Source organism: Aythya ferina (genome assembly GCF_964211825.1).
Source record: "Aythya ferina genome assembly, chromosome: 7".
In the NCBI taxonomy this organism is placed as follows: Eukaryota; Metazoa; Chordata; class Aves; order Anseriformes; family Anatidae; genus Aythya; species Aythya ferina.
Genome location: NC_140302.1, coordinates 26,718,754 through 26,739,435, shown reverse-complemented (window position 1 = coordinate 26,739,435; position 20,682 = coordinate 26,718,754). Strand labels below are relative to the sequence as shown.

The following is a 20,682-nucleotide window of genomic DNA, read 5'->3' as shown; positions in this document are numbered from 1 at the left end:
TTATAATTGTAATTGTGATTCAAGAAGATGCCTCTGTGATAATAGAGAATGGTGGGTGGCCTTGGACTGAAGCCGTAACAACAGAGGATAAGAATCTTAATGGAAAGTTATCAGTCATGGTCGTCTGGCGAACAAATGGTAACTATTTATATAAACCATCAGAATGGCGAAAATTAGGGGAAGGGTGGACACACCAAAGAACCATAGGGGATGAAATTAAAATAGGGTGTCAAATGTTTAATGGAACGACTGACGAGAAAGCAACGGGGATTTTAGTTAAACCAATTTCCAAAAATGAACAACAGGAGGGTTGTATTCGCCCAGGTAAATTGGATTGCTGGTATAATTTTATATTAACAGAGGATGTAGAAATTAGCTGTTTTTGGAATAATAATAATGGCCGACAGTCCAAAGTCAATAATGATGAGGGCCTCATGTTAAATTTTATAATATATGCGACACTTCCTACCACAGTGAGACCCTCTACAACCCATGCCCCACCTCTAATCAAACTGGAACCCAAAATTTATGAAACAGGCCCGTATGTAGTAAGGAACACGGGCCAACAGCAATTGTTATTTAATCCAGAATGGTCACTCAAGCGTGTTGAATTGCTAATACAAATCAACATCTCAGCAGTTCAACCAGCCTGTTCTCCTTTCTTAAGGACATCATTTGAAGACTGGACAATATGGTCACAGAAGCAAGTACATTTCAGGGGCAGGACACGGAGAGACTTAACTGGAATGCTAGGAACAGGGTTAGGAATTTTAAATGGCATTGATTCAGAAATATTAATGAATAAGCTAGCCACAGCAACAAGTGATTTGACAAAATTAAAACAACCCTTACAATCATCCTTATTGGCATTGGGAACTAGCCAATGGCAAGTTTCAAAGGTGTTACCGAAATGGGAAAATGCAGAAGACCAAGATCACAAACTAATAATAGATGCACTTAGTGTGATTCAAGATAATGTATCCTTAGCTCTTAGTTGTATGCAAGCACAGTTATGGTTGCAGGCAACGGCTGCCTTGATTATTAGGGAAGGAAGTGAAGGCATTTTTCCAGCTGAAATCCGAAAAGCAGTTTGGGACAATGCCAATGATTTTGAGAAGAAGTTCCAGTCTTGGTGGACCCTGGTGAATTTTACTTATGATCCCGTTGTTAACATGGCTACTGCCTTCGTGCTTACTATACGTAATGCTACAGTTCATGTTATTCACCCAATCCTTGCACTAGGATTAAACCATGAGAAGACAGTGCTTTATCCTTCAGAGCATAGAACATGGGCACGGATGGAGAATGGGAAATGGCAGTCTGTAAATCTAGAATCATGTGTTACACGGGAACAACAAGGATTTATTTGTGAAAGTAATACAATTGATGCTCAGGATGTATGTTTTGACACGGAGCAAGGTATCTGCCACTTTGAAATTCACCCAAATACTAGTCTAAAGACTGTGCTTGTATATGTTGGTCAAGGGTGCGTGTGTTTAAGAACTGCTTGTGATTTTGTAGAAATAGACAAGGAGAATATAACTCTCCATAACAGAAATCATTCTAATTTTTGTATTTGTAACTTTGTTAGAATCGTCGGGTGTGATTTTCTATATTTGGCACCAGTGGTATCCCACCAGCTGATCAAGTCTAACAACACAATGTATCATAAGTTACTACCTACACCTATTGGGATGAACCTCACACTAGTGAAGCAACTAGTTAGACACCAAGACCTGATTAGAATTCTAAAAGGTATTCAGGAAAGTGGAGAGAAGACTCTAATTACTGTCCATCATGATACAAAGGAAATAAGCAGAGTTTTGCAAAGGGTAAAACGGGACACAAGTCACAACTGGTGGGATACACTTTTTGGATGGTCGCCAACTGTAACTGGAATTTTGAACACATTGAGTCACCCAATTATTGTTTTATTGATATTAGTTGGTATAAGTTTAATATTGTCTTTTGTGTTACTTGTTTGGAATTGGAAATTGTTACGACGAATGTCCATGTTAACCTCCTTGACAAATGTGCATGGTAAGGTATTGAGGGGTACATATCATAAAGACTGGGAAGAAAATTTTCGTATTAAGTAAAAGAATTTACTAGATTTTCCAGAAAAGGGGGGAATGATATAGTATAAACTCACTTTAGGATAGAATAAAGCTTGTGGTTTGATATTGTATAAACTTACTTTAGGATAGAATAGAACTTGTGATTAAAAGTTAGCAAGGACAAAGTAAACAACATCTTGTTATCTGTAGACCTTCTGTTACGTTTAAGCATTTTGTTATTTGAAAACACCCCATTATCCGTTAACACTCAGTCAGGCTAAGACTTGAGATAACTTGAGTCAACTGTCTGTTATGTCTTGTTAACTGAGACATCCTGTTATCCGCCGACCCCCCAGTTAAACCGAAAGACAACTCAGCATTTTTACAGCCTGGAAAACAACTGATTAAGAAAGTGCATTACGAGGAAGACCTACGGCCTTCCTCCCAAAGACCACTGCCCACATCCTGGAGACCCTGGCCCACAATTCTTGGAAGGCTTTGCGCAAGCGCAAGGACTGATAAGCTGATTAGCATACGAAGCGAGGGTAGGCGGGGTTAGGTAATGAATATGTATAGGTGCTGATTGAATATTCATTGTTTCGCTGTATAAATACGAGATAGTTTGTCACTTCAAACATGCACGATAGGCGGAAGGATCCCCCGTGCATCCAGCGCTGCAATAAAGAATATACCACTTAAGGAAATTCGGCTTTGATCTTTAAATCAGTGACTGAGTTTATTCCAGGTTGTATGTTTCTGTGAAACATATTTCCATGTCTAATTTTACACTGCACTTCTGCTTTGGGAGGTCTTTGGTGGTTGTGTATTTATTATACAGTATAAACCTGTAAGTCTGATACTGTCTGTCATGTTTGGAAACTCACTGCTTTCCTATTCATGACATGCAAGCATCTGTCACTCAAACTTGTTCATAAATTCAAATTTACTAATAGGACTCCTGCGTGCTCCTGTTTATTAAGGAGCAGAAGGGTGACCCTGGATATAGAAGCAATGGCAGCAATCACATGGTTGTAGCTTATAAAGTAGTAAAAGTTGGTGTGCCAAAATGAAAACTTCAAAATTAATAAAAACTTCCTCAGCCATGCATGCTAAAGGAAGTCTCTTGCAGTGAAAAGAAAATGAATTTACGTGAAAAAAAAAAAAAAAAAAAAAAAAGAAATGAACATATATTTTTTCTCTAACCAAGTTTATGACCATGAAGCCTGAAAACACATTCAGTTTTTATGATACCCACAATATAAATTGTCTTGCTGGACCTTTAGGTTTCTGTCTGGTTGTTTTTTCTCCCATGGGAAGAAAAAAAGTGTTAGACTAAAAGGTTATTTTTCTCTGAAAAAGAATCAGTGTCGTTATAATTCACGTTTAGTTTGAAATAGCTGTCTGAATTATAGGGATTCAGAGTGTTGGTGACTTCCTCTAAAAGCAATGGGGGACACCTGTGAGGAGGAGGGATTCAGGATTTTACCCAGAACTGAGATTTCCTGAACGGAAGTTATTAAGGAAGTGCTTAGTAATATTTGTTGTAAGTCACCAATACTGATATTCTTTAACTTTGTTCTCTTGAGTTTGCCAATCTTCGCTGGCTTGTACTCCAGGCGAATTAACAGTGGTTTTAGTTTTGTGGCTAATTGGCTGAGGCTACAGTAGTAACTTAGTGTTGTTGAGATTTAATTGCAAGTGCAGGGCTTGCTGCATTAGCACCGTGTTCTGAGCACGAGCAGAGTGCTTGCCATAGCCGACTGCATCGTGGGCTAATGCCAGCTCCTTCTATCCCAAGCCAAATAACACTTTCTTTATGAACAACAGGAAAACCTAAATAGCACTGAGTAATACTTCAAGGGGGAGAAGACTTACAGTCTCTCTGTGTGCAGATGTTTTTTCTACCTTTCAGAGCATGTTTAAGTCAGTTTAGTGAGGTGGGTGGGTAGGTCACCTTGTTCACATAACCCAGCATTAGGATTGGATTTGGCTCATTGTAACTCAATACCATCAGGCAGAGCTGACACTTAGGTATGGTCCTGAATATTTTTCCATTCCCTTTCCTTGAGAAATGTGAGGATCTAGATACCAACAAGTTTGCAACCGTCAGCTCAAGGACACCACTAGTTTCAGGCTCCCCGCTGAGGACCTCTGCTCTGTGTGAATGTACCAGTTTTGCTCCATTGTAACTCAGGAGTTTCTGCCCTCTGTGGTTCATCTCAGTGAGGGTGAAAATCTTTGGGGAGCAGGATCTTGCAACATGGAGTGAAGCAATGCCAAAATATTTTAAAAGTCTGAGCTTTAGCCAATTGCTTTTCAAGGACAGGGCATTCTATCCTCACTCCCAGTATCTCTGCAGTGAGCACATCTGAGTCATCAGAATCTTCTCAAAGCCAAATCGATTTATTTTTTTATTTTTTTTTTTAATTTCTCTTTGGCCACTGAAGTCAAACAAACCAACATGATTTTCCCTTCCACCAGGCAGCTTATGATGACTGTGTGGCAGCCCCATGGTTTTGGAAGTAACACTCCTCTAAGGTGGCTTTTCTTTGTAAAGGAGGTAATTTTTGCTAGCTTCCCCAGGGCACCCAGGATGGTCAGAACAGAGTCAGGAACAATTCGACTTGGTCACCCACCTCAGGTCTCTTGCCACTAAACATTTTGTGTAATGCACATCCATCCTGAGTCTTTGTCTTCATGTCCTGTCACATCTAGTGATCCTTTGGGGATAGATATAAATATAGTCCTTAGACTTAATCCCCATATTTTCTGGAACAATGCGGTGAACTTACAGGTCATACTGTACTTTACCACCCTTCCTGCTTGCAAATAAAAGGAAATGGGATTGATTGTAACAAGGTTTCCCAGAGATGTGTATCCTTCTCTTTGCCTTTTTTATAGGGCATCCTAGCAGTCTTTTCAAAAATAGATATCGATTTTGGAAGATGAATGGTACTTGCAGAAGTAGAGAAATTTGTTTTATTTTATTATTATTTTTTTAAACCTCTCTTGGAAGATATTCTGTCTTTCAGTCTAGGTCTTGAGCATCTTTAGAGACAGGTTTCCACCACAAAGATTATAAACAGAGCTGGCTTCTAAAACTTGCGTGTAAGAAATACATCTCTGTATGGGCCCACTTCCAAGGATGTGAAACATTTTCAAAGCATGGATTACATTTAGATTCAAATTTAAAATACCTCAAAATGTTGGTTTACTAAATATTTTCCTTTACACTCAGTCTCTATGCGCTATATATGGTACAAAAGACTGTTTGCTTAATCATGTATAATTCTATCTGTAGCTCCTAGAAACCTTATGTTTCTATTTTGCTGATTATGCCAGCACTTATCGCAAATCTGCTTCAAGATATGCTTAAAATAATACAGTGCTCCAGTTTTTGGGCAGTAAGAAAATGCTCAAAATGTGAAAACCTCAGAGACTGAGGTGCATGGGAAGGATCATGGAAGTAAGGATGGAAGGATAAGAGGAGTAAGGACTGCAAGGATGGGAAGAGTTGTGAAATGAAAAATTTCAAAGGTAGTAAAGCAGGTTTCTTCCAAAAAAGGGTGAAAAGCTCTGACAGCCAGAGGAACCTACCGTCCATTTTTCCTTCTATTTCTAGGCTGCAGATTGATAGAGATTTTCATTCTCCAGCTGTAAATCTGAAGTCATGTAGTAGAATACAGTCAAAAGAAACACTAAAAAAGAAAATAATAATCCTATGTGCTAGGTAATTAAGAGTGAGAAATATCATTTTGTGCTTTTTTTTTTTTTCTTTTTTGTTGAAGTTTTTTATCTCAGTAGTACGGACTGAAAATATATTTCAATTATACAGCTATGCATGTCTTTTATATTTGGTGGAAATGTTTCAATGGATGTTTCAGTTATCCATTTATTGATCTTAATGTATTTTTAATATGCAGACACCGGTCTCTGCTAGCTGAGATATATCTTCTTTTCCCTAGTTGAGTTCTACAAATTAAAAATAATTATTTCTCTTTTATAATAAGGAATATATGGCAGGCTTCTGTCTTGTGGGCAATATCTGCTATGAGCTGTCTTTTAATTCATGAGATTAATCTGTGCTTGCAAAGGGAAATCTGAATGTGAGTAGCAGAGTTTGGATATAGAGTGTAGAAGAAACAAGACTGGGGGGAGATGTCAATAAATGAGAGTTTCTGGCTCTCTTTTGAGATTGAGATTCAATTGTAAAAAAGAAGAACCAGCAGCTGACCTAGGACTTTTTGCTCTTTTGTTCACTATCTGAGCCCTGGTTTTGGTACAGAGAAGACCAATGTGGAGAATAGGCTTTTTTTTTTTTTTTTTTTTTTTTTTTTTTTTTTTTTTTTTTTTTTTTTTTCAGTGAAAGGATTGTTCCCTACTTGTATTGCAAGAATTTATAAAACCCCTGTACCCAACAGAGAAGATTTTCCAGAGATTTTTAAATGAAAAAGAAAACAGTTGATGAACATTTGAGAATCTGGGCTGGACCTCTTTTATTACAGCCTCTATAGAAGCATTATAAAATGTCAGAATGAGCCCTCATGGTTGACAAATCTTGTACTATACTACTGCGTATTCTTGACAGAAATAAAAATGTAGCAAACAACAGGTCAGTCACGATCTGAGTAAAAGATATTTTGGACCCTTCTGAAGCTTTCCTCAAAAACTATTCCTGGTTCCTCATGATTAGTGCTGAAATCATTTATGGAAAGGTCAATGACAAGTTACATGAAAAACTTGCTTCCTACAAGGAAGCTTCAGTGTTTCAGCATTGTTTGGGGATGGAAAAGATGCTCTACCAGAGCTTAACTCCAAAATAGAAACATTTCTGAAGATCCTTACTTTGGAAGGATAGCATTCTGTGTTTGGGATATTTTGAACAACATAACACTTCTCAATGTTTGTGATTACAAATCCTTAATTTAGGTGGCTAAATGTGGGAGGATTTGCTTCGTATCCATGCAGACTGTGCTTTCATTGAGTCTCACTGGATCTTGACTGCAAAAGTTTCATGACCCAGTAATTCCAGAGAGATTGTTTCTGGACTGAAATATACCTCCCAAGAAGTACTGCCTTCTACAGGCATTTCTACTCACTTGGGAAAGGCTTAAAAATGAGTGAGGACGTAGATGAGACTGATAAAGAGTTAACTGTGCATTACCTTTCAATGTAGGTATTTTGGTCATTTGACCCTTGGGATAAGAGGAAACTTTTAATCAGTGATTAGCTGGCTTACTCCAGCAATCACATTTATGTGTTGTATCTTGTTCCCTCTGTTGGTCAGTGGGAATCATAATTCCTGCTTTATAAAGTTTGTTTTTTTTTTTTTTTTTTCAGATAACCAGATCTGTCAAAGGGCTGTGAATTGATTGTGGTTATTTCCTATGCTAGGGTTCTCAAAGGAAATACTCTTTCTTCCGTTGAAACTGGGAGCATATTTTGTTGAAATATCTTTGCAAAGATCATCTTTGATACTAGGGGTAAGAACATATTTCCAAGAGTCCCAACATGGTACACTAGCAGTGAAAGAGAAAATGTGATGATATTTTGATGCACAAAGACAAAACACAATAAGAAATCCACCCAAAGAAAGTATCAGCTAAGTCACTCTGGAGACAGACATCACAATGAAGAGTAACAGTAAAGAAAATAGTGCAAGGCAGATAGTTGTGTGTCTTCCACTATCACATTGGAAGACAGTGAGCAATGAGTGAAGCCAAGGAGGAAATGAAGGAAATTGTTGGTGCAAATCACAAACTCAATATCAGATAAAATATTGGAAATGTTAGAAGGGAGAAGGGTTGAGTATGAAGCCAGAGGGTGGTAAAAGATGAAAAGTTCTTTGAACTGCACAGCAACCAGCACAGTAGTAACTGTGGTAGACTGTTGAGCATAGTTAATTTGCTTAAGTCGATGAAAATTCTGTTTCTTGATAATGCTTTTTGCCCTCTTCTCTTCACTTTCCAAAATAATGAGGGGGAAAAAAAAAAAAAAAAAAAAAAAGAAAGGAGAGGGGAAGTCTCATAATAGAGGAGAAAGTTGTCCTTTTTGCAACATCTTCCAACTGTTCAGTTCCAGCATGGAGGTTGCTGTCAAGTACATTGTATCTCCAGTCAAGCTAAACAGGGAATGATTCATCAGGAGATTAGGGTGGTTGTAATCACTTCTGCTCCATAAGAAACCACTGGGAACTGTGAGCCCATGGTTAGGGATAGCGTGAATATAAGCAGGTCATCCCTAGGGAGGGGCTCCAGGAAAATGAGGAACAACATCTCTTCCATTTGCAGCCCAGGCCACTTCCACTCAGGAAGCTGAGAAAAATAGCATATTTTTTTGTTTACACCAATTCAGTACTGTTAATTTGGATACACCTGTATCTTAGCAGTAGTATATTACAACCACTTTTTTTTCTTCCCTATTCCTGTCATCTCCTAGTTTGAATCAGTTTCAGTCTTATGCTGATTATTACTGTACTGCAGGGTTTCTTCTTCCTCATATTAATATGTTATGGAGCATTGACATGCTTTTCCACCTCAGTTCAGGACTTTCTTATGAGGCAAAGAGTTAATATCCTCATTTATACTTACATGAAGCTGGGGATACGTTTCTCTTCAAAGAAACGTGTTTTTTTTTTTATTATTTTTATTATTATTATTTTTTTTTAAAGATAGTTTTCCAGATGATAAAAAAAATGATCTTTCATTTTTCTGTGGATTTGGGGTTCTGGATGAAAAATGTGAGAGAGTGTTCTCACAGATGGAAAAAACCAACAAAACAAAACAAAAACCACAACGAAATAAAACAAGCAAGCTCTAAAGAACTTGCTCTCATATCATACTAGGGGAAATAGGACCCAATGCTCCTTGTATAATTAGTTGACCCACAAGCACAGGGCAAAAGATGGGAATACCAATATATACATCTATAAAATAGTGTTTTATTAGTGAACTGTCATAGTAGCAGTCATAAAGATACTTACAGAGAGAAAACAGTGTGTATTGCTTGATAATTCACTAAATTATCTGACAAAATTGCTGTCTTCCTAACTCACAATTCGTGTGGTTTTGGCAAATTTGCTTCCTTTCTTTTAAGCAGTGTTCTCCCTCCATCTCAGCAAGTTCCTTTGTAAGCTTCAGGCTCACCAAACAAAACACAAAAAGAAAATGTAATTCCATTTATGGACTCTGTATTATGCTATGATATATGTAATAATGCAATTGAAAGGATAATCATGCTTTTGTATTAATCCTCTTGTATGAAAAACCTGTAATCTACCAGAACAGAATATATAGACTATTAACTTGTTCCTACACCAGTCTTTTGACAACAGACCATGGAGCATTAACGAATAGATACATTTCTCATAGCTTTGTGATGATTTTTCCCAAACTTATTAAAAAAAAAAAAAAAAAAAAAAAGTATCTGCATGAGCAGAGGTGAAAGTTTTAAAACTATAAAACTTTCTGATCTATAAAAATGACATATTTATAATTGAATATTTCTAGGGCACTTGCTCCTTTATTATCTAGGTATTATAAAGATGACATGATGTAATGTCTGTATATATTGGTGGGAGCATTAGTTTATATGTATGTGTGTATGTTAAGCATACTTGTACATTTCCAGAGGGTGACAATGCTGTGCTGTTAGCTCTCTAGCAATTAGCTAGAGAGGAGACCCTTGAAAATGTGGTAGTGATTCACACAGAGAAGACAGCAAGAGCAGAAATATTCCAGGACTCAGCTAATTATAAAAAACATAAATAAAAATTATAGACAGAGAAAAGAGGTGAAAGGGTCAGAAAGAGCTTAGAAGTGCAGAGACACCAACCAGTGAGACTGTTGCTGCAGCACGTTTCCATGTGGTGGGTTTCTTCTGCTAAAGCTCTGCCCAGATGGAAGGGGTGGGTGTGAATAAGGGAAACATCCTCACTGTGCCTGGGAGTGTCCTTGTGGATTTAGGCATGCCAAGTAGTGATGGAGCAAGCATCTACAGACACTTCAGATGCAACAGAAAATCCCTGGGAAAAGTCCCCCAAATGAGATAGAAATTCTCATTGTGGAGGAAAATCTTAAAATAAGAACCAGTGGGGACCAGGAGTGGGAGCAGGCAGTGATTCAGGAAGTTTATTACCATAATATGCAACTTAGCCCTTTGGGAAGGATCCCTTCAGGCAGGGCTGACAAATCACCTGCTGTGCAGCCCAGACAGTTTTATCTGGCATCCTGGTGTACTCACTAGGTCATGAAACAAAAGAAGGAAATCACAATGTTTATGACTTCAGGGAAGGAATGTATGCAGGCAGATTGAAACTGAAGATGTCAAGGTTTATTAATCAAGTTCTGCTTTGGTACGAATATCAGTTACTGGGAACAAAAGTGGTACTTAAATATACATTTAAACTGGGCTTTCTTTGGTGACACAAGTAGCTTCTGTCCCCTTTCTCTTGTTGCCAGTGCCAATCTGGTTGCTTTTTAGTTGTACCTGTTTTCCAGCGTGGTTCTCTACCTGGCCTCCCAAATTCATGTGCTGATACTATGCAGAGGTAGAAGCAAGCAGCAAGGCATGGAGGTGGAATATCAAAAGATGTTCAAGCTCTACTGACACCAACTTCTAACTGCTGCTAGATGAGAGATTGAAATGGCTTCCTTTGATACAGATGGTACCTGTTAGAATGGTTTTACATTTCTGAGCCACTTAAAAGTCTGTCTTTGCTCAGGAAAGGAAGACTTTTTTGAGATCTTTGGAGTGAAAGGGAATAATTATAAATCAGAACCCCTTATCCTCTGCAGAACTGGGGACTTGGTTTGCATTTTGTCAATGTTAGTAATGTAATCCTTGTATTTTGAATATCGGTCATTCACCATGGGTTAATCTTAACATCATTGTCATTTCTACCAGCACATTCTTACCTTTTGGAGGGTCTTAGAAACCAAACTGCCTAATTCTAGGTTTTATTCTAGAAAAAGAAACCTGTTTCTTTCTTCTAGAAAAAGAATCTCTCTGTCCTGAATGGGAAAGTAATGTCTGTATTTTCCTTTTCCAGACAAATATATGTCAAACTGGGAACCTAAGAGAGAAGTCCATTAAATTTTCCTTAAATCCATGTCTCTGCAGCTAATGATGTTTGAAAGAATGTCACCTTGTTAAAACTGTCTCTATGTTGACTTTTTCCTTTCTATTGGGAATGAGTTGCATTCTAATTTAACAGCCTCTGTAATTTCCTTAGCTGTCAACCCAAGTGGTCTCTTTCAAATGTTATGATCAATGTGAACGTCCTCCTACTTAAAATAAAGGAAGTTCTGAACTCAGGAGTGCTGACTAGAATGGATGAGTAAGAAATCACAAAACTGTGAAAAACAAAAAGCAAGGGAAAAGCTCATGTCACTATACAGATATAGTTATCTATGGCACATGTGGCCTCTTTTAATTGCTAATACAGAAGCTTCCGTATGGATAGGCTGGAGATAACAATTGTTTATTGTCAATGTGTTAGCAATTGTAAAACTAATTATACCCCTCCCAAAATGTAAATAATTAACAACAAGTATCTCCTCAGCCTTTTATTCATCTGCTTATCATTTTGGGAACAAGTGCTTTATCTGGGTTTAGGCATGTGTGAGCAGGAACAACGGGCAATAATTACAGAAATCACAGATGTTCCAAACAGTCTGCACCAGGGGAACTCTCCCTGGAAGTCTGCAGAGGTTTTGCCCCTGTATTTTACAGCATCTGTTAGAACAGTGGGATTTCCCTGGCATAACATCCATTGTAAGATCTCTGGAAGTGTTATGCACTTGGGATAGGATTCAGTTCCAGATTCACATGTGTTATTTAAGTGTCTGCATGTCTAAGTGTTCACTGGGTGTCTTTTCAGTCTGTAGAGATCTAGTCGGTACAGAGCGTGGAGTCTAGAGAGCTGTTCAGTTGATTGAATATAGGTGTAAACTTCAGAGCTAGGTGAACAGCTTTCCATACTCAGCAAATGTTATTGACTAGATCCTCATCAACTTTAATAGGCATATAAACACTCGGCTCATGCATCAAGCTGGTTCTGTTCCCTGTATATAGGCATTTGAGACGTTAGTTTATTCAAGACATCCATTTGCAGCTGGTACGAATCAGGACCAGTACCCTCTTGGAATAGCAGTGAGTCCAGAAGGGATAGTGTAATGCTGTTAAAATGACTCCCATGGCACCAAATTCGACTTATAAATTAGTGCCTTTATCTGGAACTGAATCTTCCAACTAGGCTTTTGCCAGTCTTGACATTGTGGTAGTACTTGACTCAAAACACTTGAAATGGTGTTGATCTAAATATCTATATCTAAATATTATACTAAATATCTACACTATAGGTGTCTATCTTTTATGAGGCAGAAGGTACCCACATCCTCTACTCCCTCTTGAGTTCCTGGACAGAAATATGTACTTTTTTTCATCCATCCTACTATGAAGGAATATTTTTAAATGAAATCATAATCTGGAAGTGTACCTGTTTATCTCCAGTGTTTATAGATAGAGTTTACACTAGTAACTTGAAAATAGTACTATACCAGTTTGAAACCCAAGGCAATTTTCATCTCATCAGTTAAATGACACATTTATGGCTGCACTTGGTGCATAGGTTCCCATTAAATCAGTGGTGCTCCCTGAAGCCTAGCCAGTGGAATTCAGGGTATGATTCATCAGCTTGTCCACAAATAAAGAGAGGTATCCACTTCAGGATGCAGTGAACTGTTTCCCAAAGTCCAGTGGTCATACTGAGCATGTTTCATTTTTTATAAAGAGAGGAAAAAGTCTCTCACTTTGTGAGGTCTGTCTTAGGGGTTTTGTTACATATCTTTTTGAGCAACTAATTTTCATTCATGTCACAGTAAGTTTTAATGCTTTTAAACAGGTGCTAGGAACCTAAATACTTCTCTATTATGGACAGCTGAAGGTTGCCTCTGCAGTCTCTATCATCAATCACCAAATTACCGTGGCTTGGAGAATCAATCCCTTAGTTTAGGGAAGATATCATGGTTTATATCCAGAGTGAGGAAAACATTTGTGTCCCTACCTATCCATTAAACTTTTATTATGATTATTATTTATTATTATTATATTTTTTATTTTTTTTAAATCTAATTAGTCTGGAATCAGGGGCTTCAGGCAGGCACAAAATTAAGAAATAATTTTTAACTTTAACTTAATTGTTACAGCACTTAGATTCCTGTACATTTTCTTACGAAGAAACAAACACTTGCTATGGTTCATCAAGGCTGAGCATTTTAAATTACTTTTGCATTTCATAGAGTAATGCATGTCAGAGCAGACTGTGATCTGATCTTTTTTTTTTTTTTTTTCTTTCTTTTTGGGTGGTTCTTTGGGGACCCAGGAGTTGGAATCAATGATCCTTGTGGGTCACCTCTAACTCATATATTGATATATATTATATCATCATTATGATTATGATAATTATATAATCATATAATCCTGTGATTATAAGCAACTCTTGCAAGAGCATGGGTAGGATCTTGTTCAAGAGGGAGGTGTTTCTGTGCCACTTTGAAGAAACAGAAAGTGGTGGAGGAGAAGGTGCTGCTGGATATATCCCATTATTTCTGGATTGGAGAGAAGGTTTACCATGTTACTGCAGCCAGATCACACCCTACCTGGTTCACCAATGCAGAATGCTGCCCTGAGAAACCCTGTAGGATGGTGCCAGGAGCTGCTTTAAAGGCTGCCAGGAACTTTTGGGAAATCGTTTGAAGGCAGAGAGTTTAGAAAGAAGTGGTCTGACTCCCCATGGGTTTTGTTTAAGGAAAGCAAGTGCTACAGCATCTAAAGCAACACAGGTGTATCACCATAGAGGAGCAGAAGATGCCTGTTTGTGCAGTCTGCCTCGTAGAAACTCAGGGAAAGGGAGAAAAACTGCTTTGGAAAGTTGTCCAACTTTCCTCTGGGTACAAAGGCAGCACATTTAAAAGCCACTGGAAAGGAAATGGATAAATACTTGATTTTTTTGAAAGTGATGACTATTTGCACTAGTTGCCTGTGGAAAGATTTGATGTTTTCAGCTGATGTCCTCATCTTCTAGAAATATATTCTGACTGGTGACTTGTACTGAGACAATTTGCTTTGAAAAGCAAGAAGTATCATGTGTAACAGTAAATTGCAGTCTTGATCCATGCAAATTAACAGTGACTCAGAATTCATCAGGTGGCCTTCAGTGATAGGTGCCAATTCCATCCAATCCTGGAGACAGTGTTGTGTCATTTTTTTTCCGCTGCTGCTAATTTAGATTAATGCTTTTTATTGTTGGTTGTCAGCTTTGACTGATTGAACAGTAAAGTTACATTTCATTTCCCCTCTTTCATTATGGCACTTTGTGAAGAAAAATACAAATGAATTCAGATGTTTAATTAAAGCATAGAAATATTTTTTCTGGCTCTGATTTCAAGAACAAGCCTAGAGAAATGTACTGATTGGGTTACTGATTGTGTTAGTGTAAATTCACTAATTGACTGTTCTCTCTCTCTCTGTGGCAAGTAGTTCAGACTGAAGTTGTTATTTATTGCCAGTTTATCTCTTTCCAGGATGCTGTAAATATCTGCAGAAAGAACAATCACATTCCTGCAAACAGATTTTTCCACTACCTCCGCATCAGCTCTCTCTCTGGATTAATTTCCCTCTTCTGTAAAATCTTAATCTCACTCTCCCTGACCTATAAACAGAGAAGGTAAAAAATCCTAGCAAGAGGGCAGATGTAAGAAGTCAGTGTGTGTGCAAAGTTAATTGGTTACAAGAAAAGTTGTCAGTCCTAGAAGTTGATCAATCTATCAGTGATGGCAAACACACTTATGGACATTTATAAAGGATGAAAATGGATAGCACAGGAGTGTCCTTTCTAGCTTGTGGGTTTTTTTTGGTTTTTTTTTGTTTTTTTTTTTTTTCCATAGCTGAGCAAGGAAGTGATTTCATTATTCCCTTCTGCACCTCAAAATGTCATTTTGGTAGACATTGTAATGCACAAGGACAGCAGTGGTGTTTGATCTGGTCAGTCACAGACTCCTGGGTTCTACTGGAGCTGAGTTCATTGGAAAAGCCAGTTAAAATGCTTGAAGAAACTTCAGACCCTGAAACCACCATCCATAGCATTGGGCTGTAGGTTAGTCAGGGTAAACTATTTGGAGAGAGATGTACTTTCAGCAGAAAGAGTAGGAATATATTGCAAGTCAGCAAGATACAGGATTTAGAAAAAGAAAAAAAAACAACAACAACACAACAAACAGGAAAGCTATGAAGAGAAATAGTGAAGGGATAGAGGAAATTTGGGGGGATTAAAACCATGACCTGCCAAGTTTTCTGATTTCTGGCAGTGATTTTTGACCAAGAACTCTATTTACTTTGGTTTATTGCTTCACAGCTTAAGAAAAATAAAGTCTTGGTCCATGCATTTGAAAATAGAAGAGGATACACTGAAGAGAGTATCACCCATGATTTTATTTTTCTTTCAGTGGAAACAAACCTCTAGCATACCAGATAGTGGATCGCAGTTCAAAACACCAGAAAAAATAGATCTTCTGGGCTGATCAAATTCATTCACAATAAAGCTAGTTTTTCAAGATGAGGACTGTCTTCAAGAGAGCCCATACCCTGATCTTGAAGTACTTGGGGCCACGTTTAATATCTATGCTGATCTAACCCAAATATTCCTAAGCCCCATTCAAAAAGTTTTGGTTTTTTTTTTTTTTGAAGAAAAGTGTATTGTAGCTGTCTTATTTAAAAACAAACAAACAAACAAACAAAAAAAACACAAACACAAAAGCACCAAAACCAAGTTGGACAATACTGCCTATCATTTGGACAGCTCTGCAATGGAGATGCTCCTTATCATTGCCTTCTTCTGCACTTCTTGAGAGACCTTGCACTAGCAGCCCTGAGACATACCTGAAATGTCAAATTAGTAGATTTTGTGGTAACCGACTTTGTGATAACTTGTTTCCTCTTCCCTGAAATAAACTTATTGCGGGTAAATATTGCTGAACTGACATGACAGAACAGATGTCTATTATGTCTAAGCACATGAGCTCCACTGATATATAGGGCTGTGTAGTTTAACAAACAACTAAGGGCAAGCTTAGGGTTATTGGGGGTTGAAGAAAAAAGCAAAGAGATGTTCCTGTGAGTTCTATCCAATGGGATGTGCAACAGGACACTGCACGATGTGGAGAACTAATGAAATTTCAGAGAGAGAAAATTTCTTTCATTGCTATAGAAATGCAGAAAAATCCACTGCAGCCTGTAGAGGAAAGGCAGCCTATTTCCATCTGCTTCAACCAACGGAAGAGGAGTCTGCAGGACTGGGAAGGATATGGCCAAGAAGAGTTCAAATCTCAGCTACTTTCTCCAGTGCATTTTAAAAATCTCCCTAAAAGCTGGTTTCTTAGTTGATTTAGCATTTTTCTATGCAATCAGATCATTTTTGTCTCTGGTCAATGAGTGTTGCTGCTACTGGAATACAAGCCATCAAATCGGTCCAGTCTCTTTTCTCCATAAAAAGTGAGCCTGTGGTTTTCAAAGTGCAAACCATCAACCTTAAATCAGTACTTCACTAAAAGTCCACTGGCAAGAGTGTTCTGGAAAGTTTAGAGGTGAAAATGGCAGCTACTGATAAAATTACTTTGTGAACTCAAGTTGATATAAGGCAAATAATTCAGAAAAGGATTAGGCACTTACATGAATATGAATAACATCAGCAATTGCACTGGCAAAGAGAAAATTTACAAGGGTTATCAATCCTTATGCTTCAGAGCATGGGGCCATTTCTGGGAAGAAATATTTTCCTGCCTATATAGCCCTTAATCCTCAGAGGCCTCATTGTATGACACCAGCATCTAAAGCCTCTCTGAGTGTCTTGGAAAGAGAGGTACAGCAAAACTCTGAGGGAGGTGAGATGAGTTTCGCTGTGAAGTTAGGAAGAATGCATGAATGGAACAGGATTACCAAGACGATGAAGGGCTGGCAATTCCCATTGATCATTATTAGTCCTAAAGCAGAGGCTGGCTGGTTTTCTGGAAGACAACACTGTGTGTGAAGTGGTTTGACTACTGAAGGGCGATAGCTCTTTTCTTAGTGTGGTGAGGGTCTCTGACAGTTTTCCCTGGGAGTTAAGTACAGGATACCTTTTCACTTCCAGTCTGTGGCTTAGCAAACATCTTACTGAGTCAGTATTAAATCATGAAGTTTGTGAAGAAAGTCCTCCCTTGCTCCAGCCAGCTGTACACACAGCCACCTGAATTATGAGCTCTGCATAAACATACTGGCTCCTTCTGTCCTCCTCTTACCCCTGCAAGGTTGCACTCCTTGGGGAAACAAAGAATCACAAACAGTTTGCACAACTGTGATGTTAAATCACTACAGCAAAATTTATGGCAAGGCTAAGGAAAGCAAGTTTGTACTTTAATGACACTCTAAATACTCATTTTCTGTTGCCTTTCTCAGAAGCCAGAGAAGAGGGAATTATCTTAGTTGTAACTCTGCCAAAGTATGTAGAGCTGCACTGGGAGTTTTTCCCTTGTGATGTTGTCTCTACCTGACTGAGGGGGTCTTATCTTCAAATTGCTTAAAGTACTTGTTTTCCTGCCCAAATGATAAAATAGAGCTTTGGGTCCTCAATGTCCTTTGGGTTTTCAAATAGGAGTATTTTGTTGCCAAAAATACAACCTGGTCTCATGCTTACCAACCTATCTTTATCTTGATGTCTCATGTGTGATATCCTGGATTTCACCAGGAGATGCCTATCTGATACAGGAGACAGTGAAGCCAAGGGAGTAGTTTTGAATTCAAACCCTCTTAAGCACAGCATCATATCATGGTGAAACCACTGGATGAAACAAAGACTGACAGTTTAATTTCTTGAAGTACTGGAAAAGACATCTGCCACGATGGCTAATGGCTTCTGCAACATGATGGTAATAGACTGTGAGGCTCTTTACAGCTAAAGAAATCAATCCTTTTCTTTTTTTTTCTTTTTTTTTTGTTTTCTTTTTTTTCTTCCTTAATCTATCTGTCTTTTTGTGTATAAAATCATATTTTTTTGCTATCTACAGCATGACTATTTTGTCTCCCCATTCCTTCTCTGTCTGCCTTTAACATCTAATCTCCAAGGATTTTACAAATCTGCCAGCACTGATACCTTCTTTTAGCATTAACAAAATTGCTGAAATCAAATTCTGAAAGGACCTTTATACCTATTGCCATTAAAATGTCTTCTCTACCTTGTGATGAGGCAGAAGTACTTTTGGCCAAAAATGAAAACAAAAACTAGACAATGTTTGATCAAAGCCTTGTATGATTGTTTTGAAATAAGTATGTGTCTATGTTGAATATGAACAGATGATTTCTACATAATAATTCTAAAAATAATAGTAATAAAACAACAATAATCCTTCTCCACAAAAAAAGAAAAAGGAAAAAAACATTTCATAATAGCACTTTTTTTCCCTAGTATCTTAAATACATGACAGAAAATCACCTCAAAGGCAAAAAAAAAAAAAAAAAAAGTATGAAACTTGGGATCAGAAAAAATATCTGGGAATTTCATAAGCAGAAGAGGTAGAGTATTGACATTATGTGTGCATTTGTAGTCTTGTCCACCAGAATAGCAGCAGCTCCCTTTACCCACCCCTGTTCTCTGGATGCCTGTGGTACCTTGGGTCCCCATCCACACTGATGGGCCAGTCCTAATTCCCAGCCTGGGTGGGCATCTGCTGGGTTGTCCCTGCCCCTCTTCTGATACAGCTGCTCCCTCAAGCCTCACTTCTGTACTCATGCAGTTTGGTGAAACCTGTAAAATGTCACTGTTTCTGGGACTTATCTCCTTCTTTCAAATGTGGTTGAAATTGGCAAGTGTATGCAAAAGTAATTAAGGGAGGATTGACAGACAGTTTGACAAGGTACCTTATTTCCTTAGGAAATCAGGCTAAAAAAAATAATAAAGTATTGTTATATAAAAATCATATATATATATTTTTCAAAACAAATAACTTCCTTTGTTCCCTTGAGCATCAAAGATTAGCAGAAGCCGGAGGAATTCTTAAGTCCAATTTAAACTTCAGAGCTTGACTAGAAGTTTACTACTGAATTGTCAATTACCTTGGACTTTTTAATTAGCTCAGCTTTTGGGCTCTGGTACAATATTTATTTAGTCTGTTTTTAAAGAAAAATATGTAGAACTTAGTGAAAATAAAACTGGCTTTATGAAGCCAGTTTTTTTTTGTTTTTTTTTTTTTTTAATAAACATATGAAATTAGAACATAATTTTGTCTAACGTATGAAGGTGATTTTTTGTTTATTTTTTAAGGTTTTATATTAGTGATCATTAGTGATCATGAAAGTGATCATTTTGTAATACATGCTATAGGGTTGTTCCTTCCTGATCAATGCATTATTTTTAGGCTTTTCTGTTGGGTTCATTTGTGTAGTGTTCTTGTGTTCAGTGAAAAAGTGAAGGTGCAGAGTAGTGTCCAAGAGAGTGTCTGTGGTGTGTGTGTACAATTCTTCAGATGGATGCATCATCCAAAATCTAAGTCACAATTGTCCTTAGGAGAATATAAGACTGCTAATTAAAGTTTTGACTTCAAGACAGAAGACCTCTGCATCACAGTATACAAAATACAACAATTGATGAATTCTCACACTCCCTGTCCATGGAACTGTAGAAATACAGAGGTTGCAAGTTGGTTGTGAGACATGAGAGATGGCATAAAGGAGCTCTCTTCTTAACCTTCAGCCACACTTTTCAGGATTCTCTTTCCCAAAACATTTTTGTGACACGGTGCATGTGGGTACTTGACTTACATGCTGGGAATTGAATTGGAGAGCTTCAGATCTGCAAATTGATCTGAGAAGTTGAGCATCTGTACATGGAGGCTATAACCTTTTATATTCTTTATGGATTGAGAGAAGAGTATTTTCATGTACGCTATTTGCTGGGTTAGATGCAGAATACTTAAGCAGAGACAGACTGAGACTAGAACTGCATGAAATTGTACACAGATAAATTTAGACTTTATGCTAGAACAGATCTGCCTGAGATTTTCTTTCCTCTTACCAAAACAGCAGAACATTTGCTTGGAGTACTGGAGAAGTAGGATTTCTCTCAGAAATACTTCCTGTGCTGAGAATTTGTCCCTGTTCATTCCTATTACCAGTAAGAACAGCAAGTCTGTGGATAGACAGATGACAAATATTTAACTGTTACTGATATGGAAGAAATAATAGAGGAAGAAATTAAAAATAAATAAAAAAATATTTTCTTATGTCTTTTTTTCTCCTCCCTTGGTTACAAGTCCCAGCATTTTTTATGCTTCAGTCTCTCAATCTGGCTGTAGTCTGCTAGAGGTGTAAAATGGGTGACAGGGTTTCTGTCCCTGGGAAATAGAAGTGAAGAGTAGAAATCACTTAAAGTAAGAATTAGTTGCAGTTGATATAGTTTGATGTCAAGCTGCAATAACTGCAAAGACTTTCTCAGGAATAGCCAGGTCTTAAGTATCTGTCTGTGCTGCCTTCCCAGGTTCTTTTGCTCATTTTTGAGCTAAATGCCTAGATGACTATACAGTGTTTGAGTCTCTAT

General features: G+C 37.8%; 1 long non-coding RNA gene across 1 annotated transcript in view; it reads left to right on the top strand.

The window, feature by feature from the left end:
• LOC311439396 overlaps nt 1-15,755 on the top strand; it is a 52,072-nt gene extending 36,317 nt beyond the window's left edge. Inside the window, exon 3 of the long non-coding RNA XR_014694702.1 lies at nt 15,563-15,755. This is a non-coding gene — a long non-coding RNA (uncharacterized lncRNA). The remainder of the gene's footprint in view (nt 1-15,562) is intronic.
• Nucleotides 15,756-20,682: the final 4,927 nt, after the last annotated feature.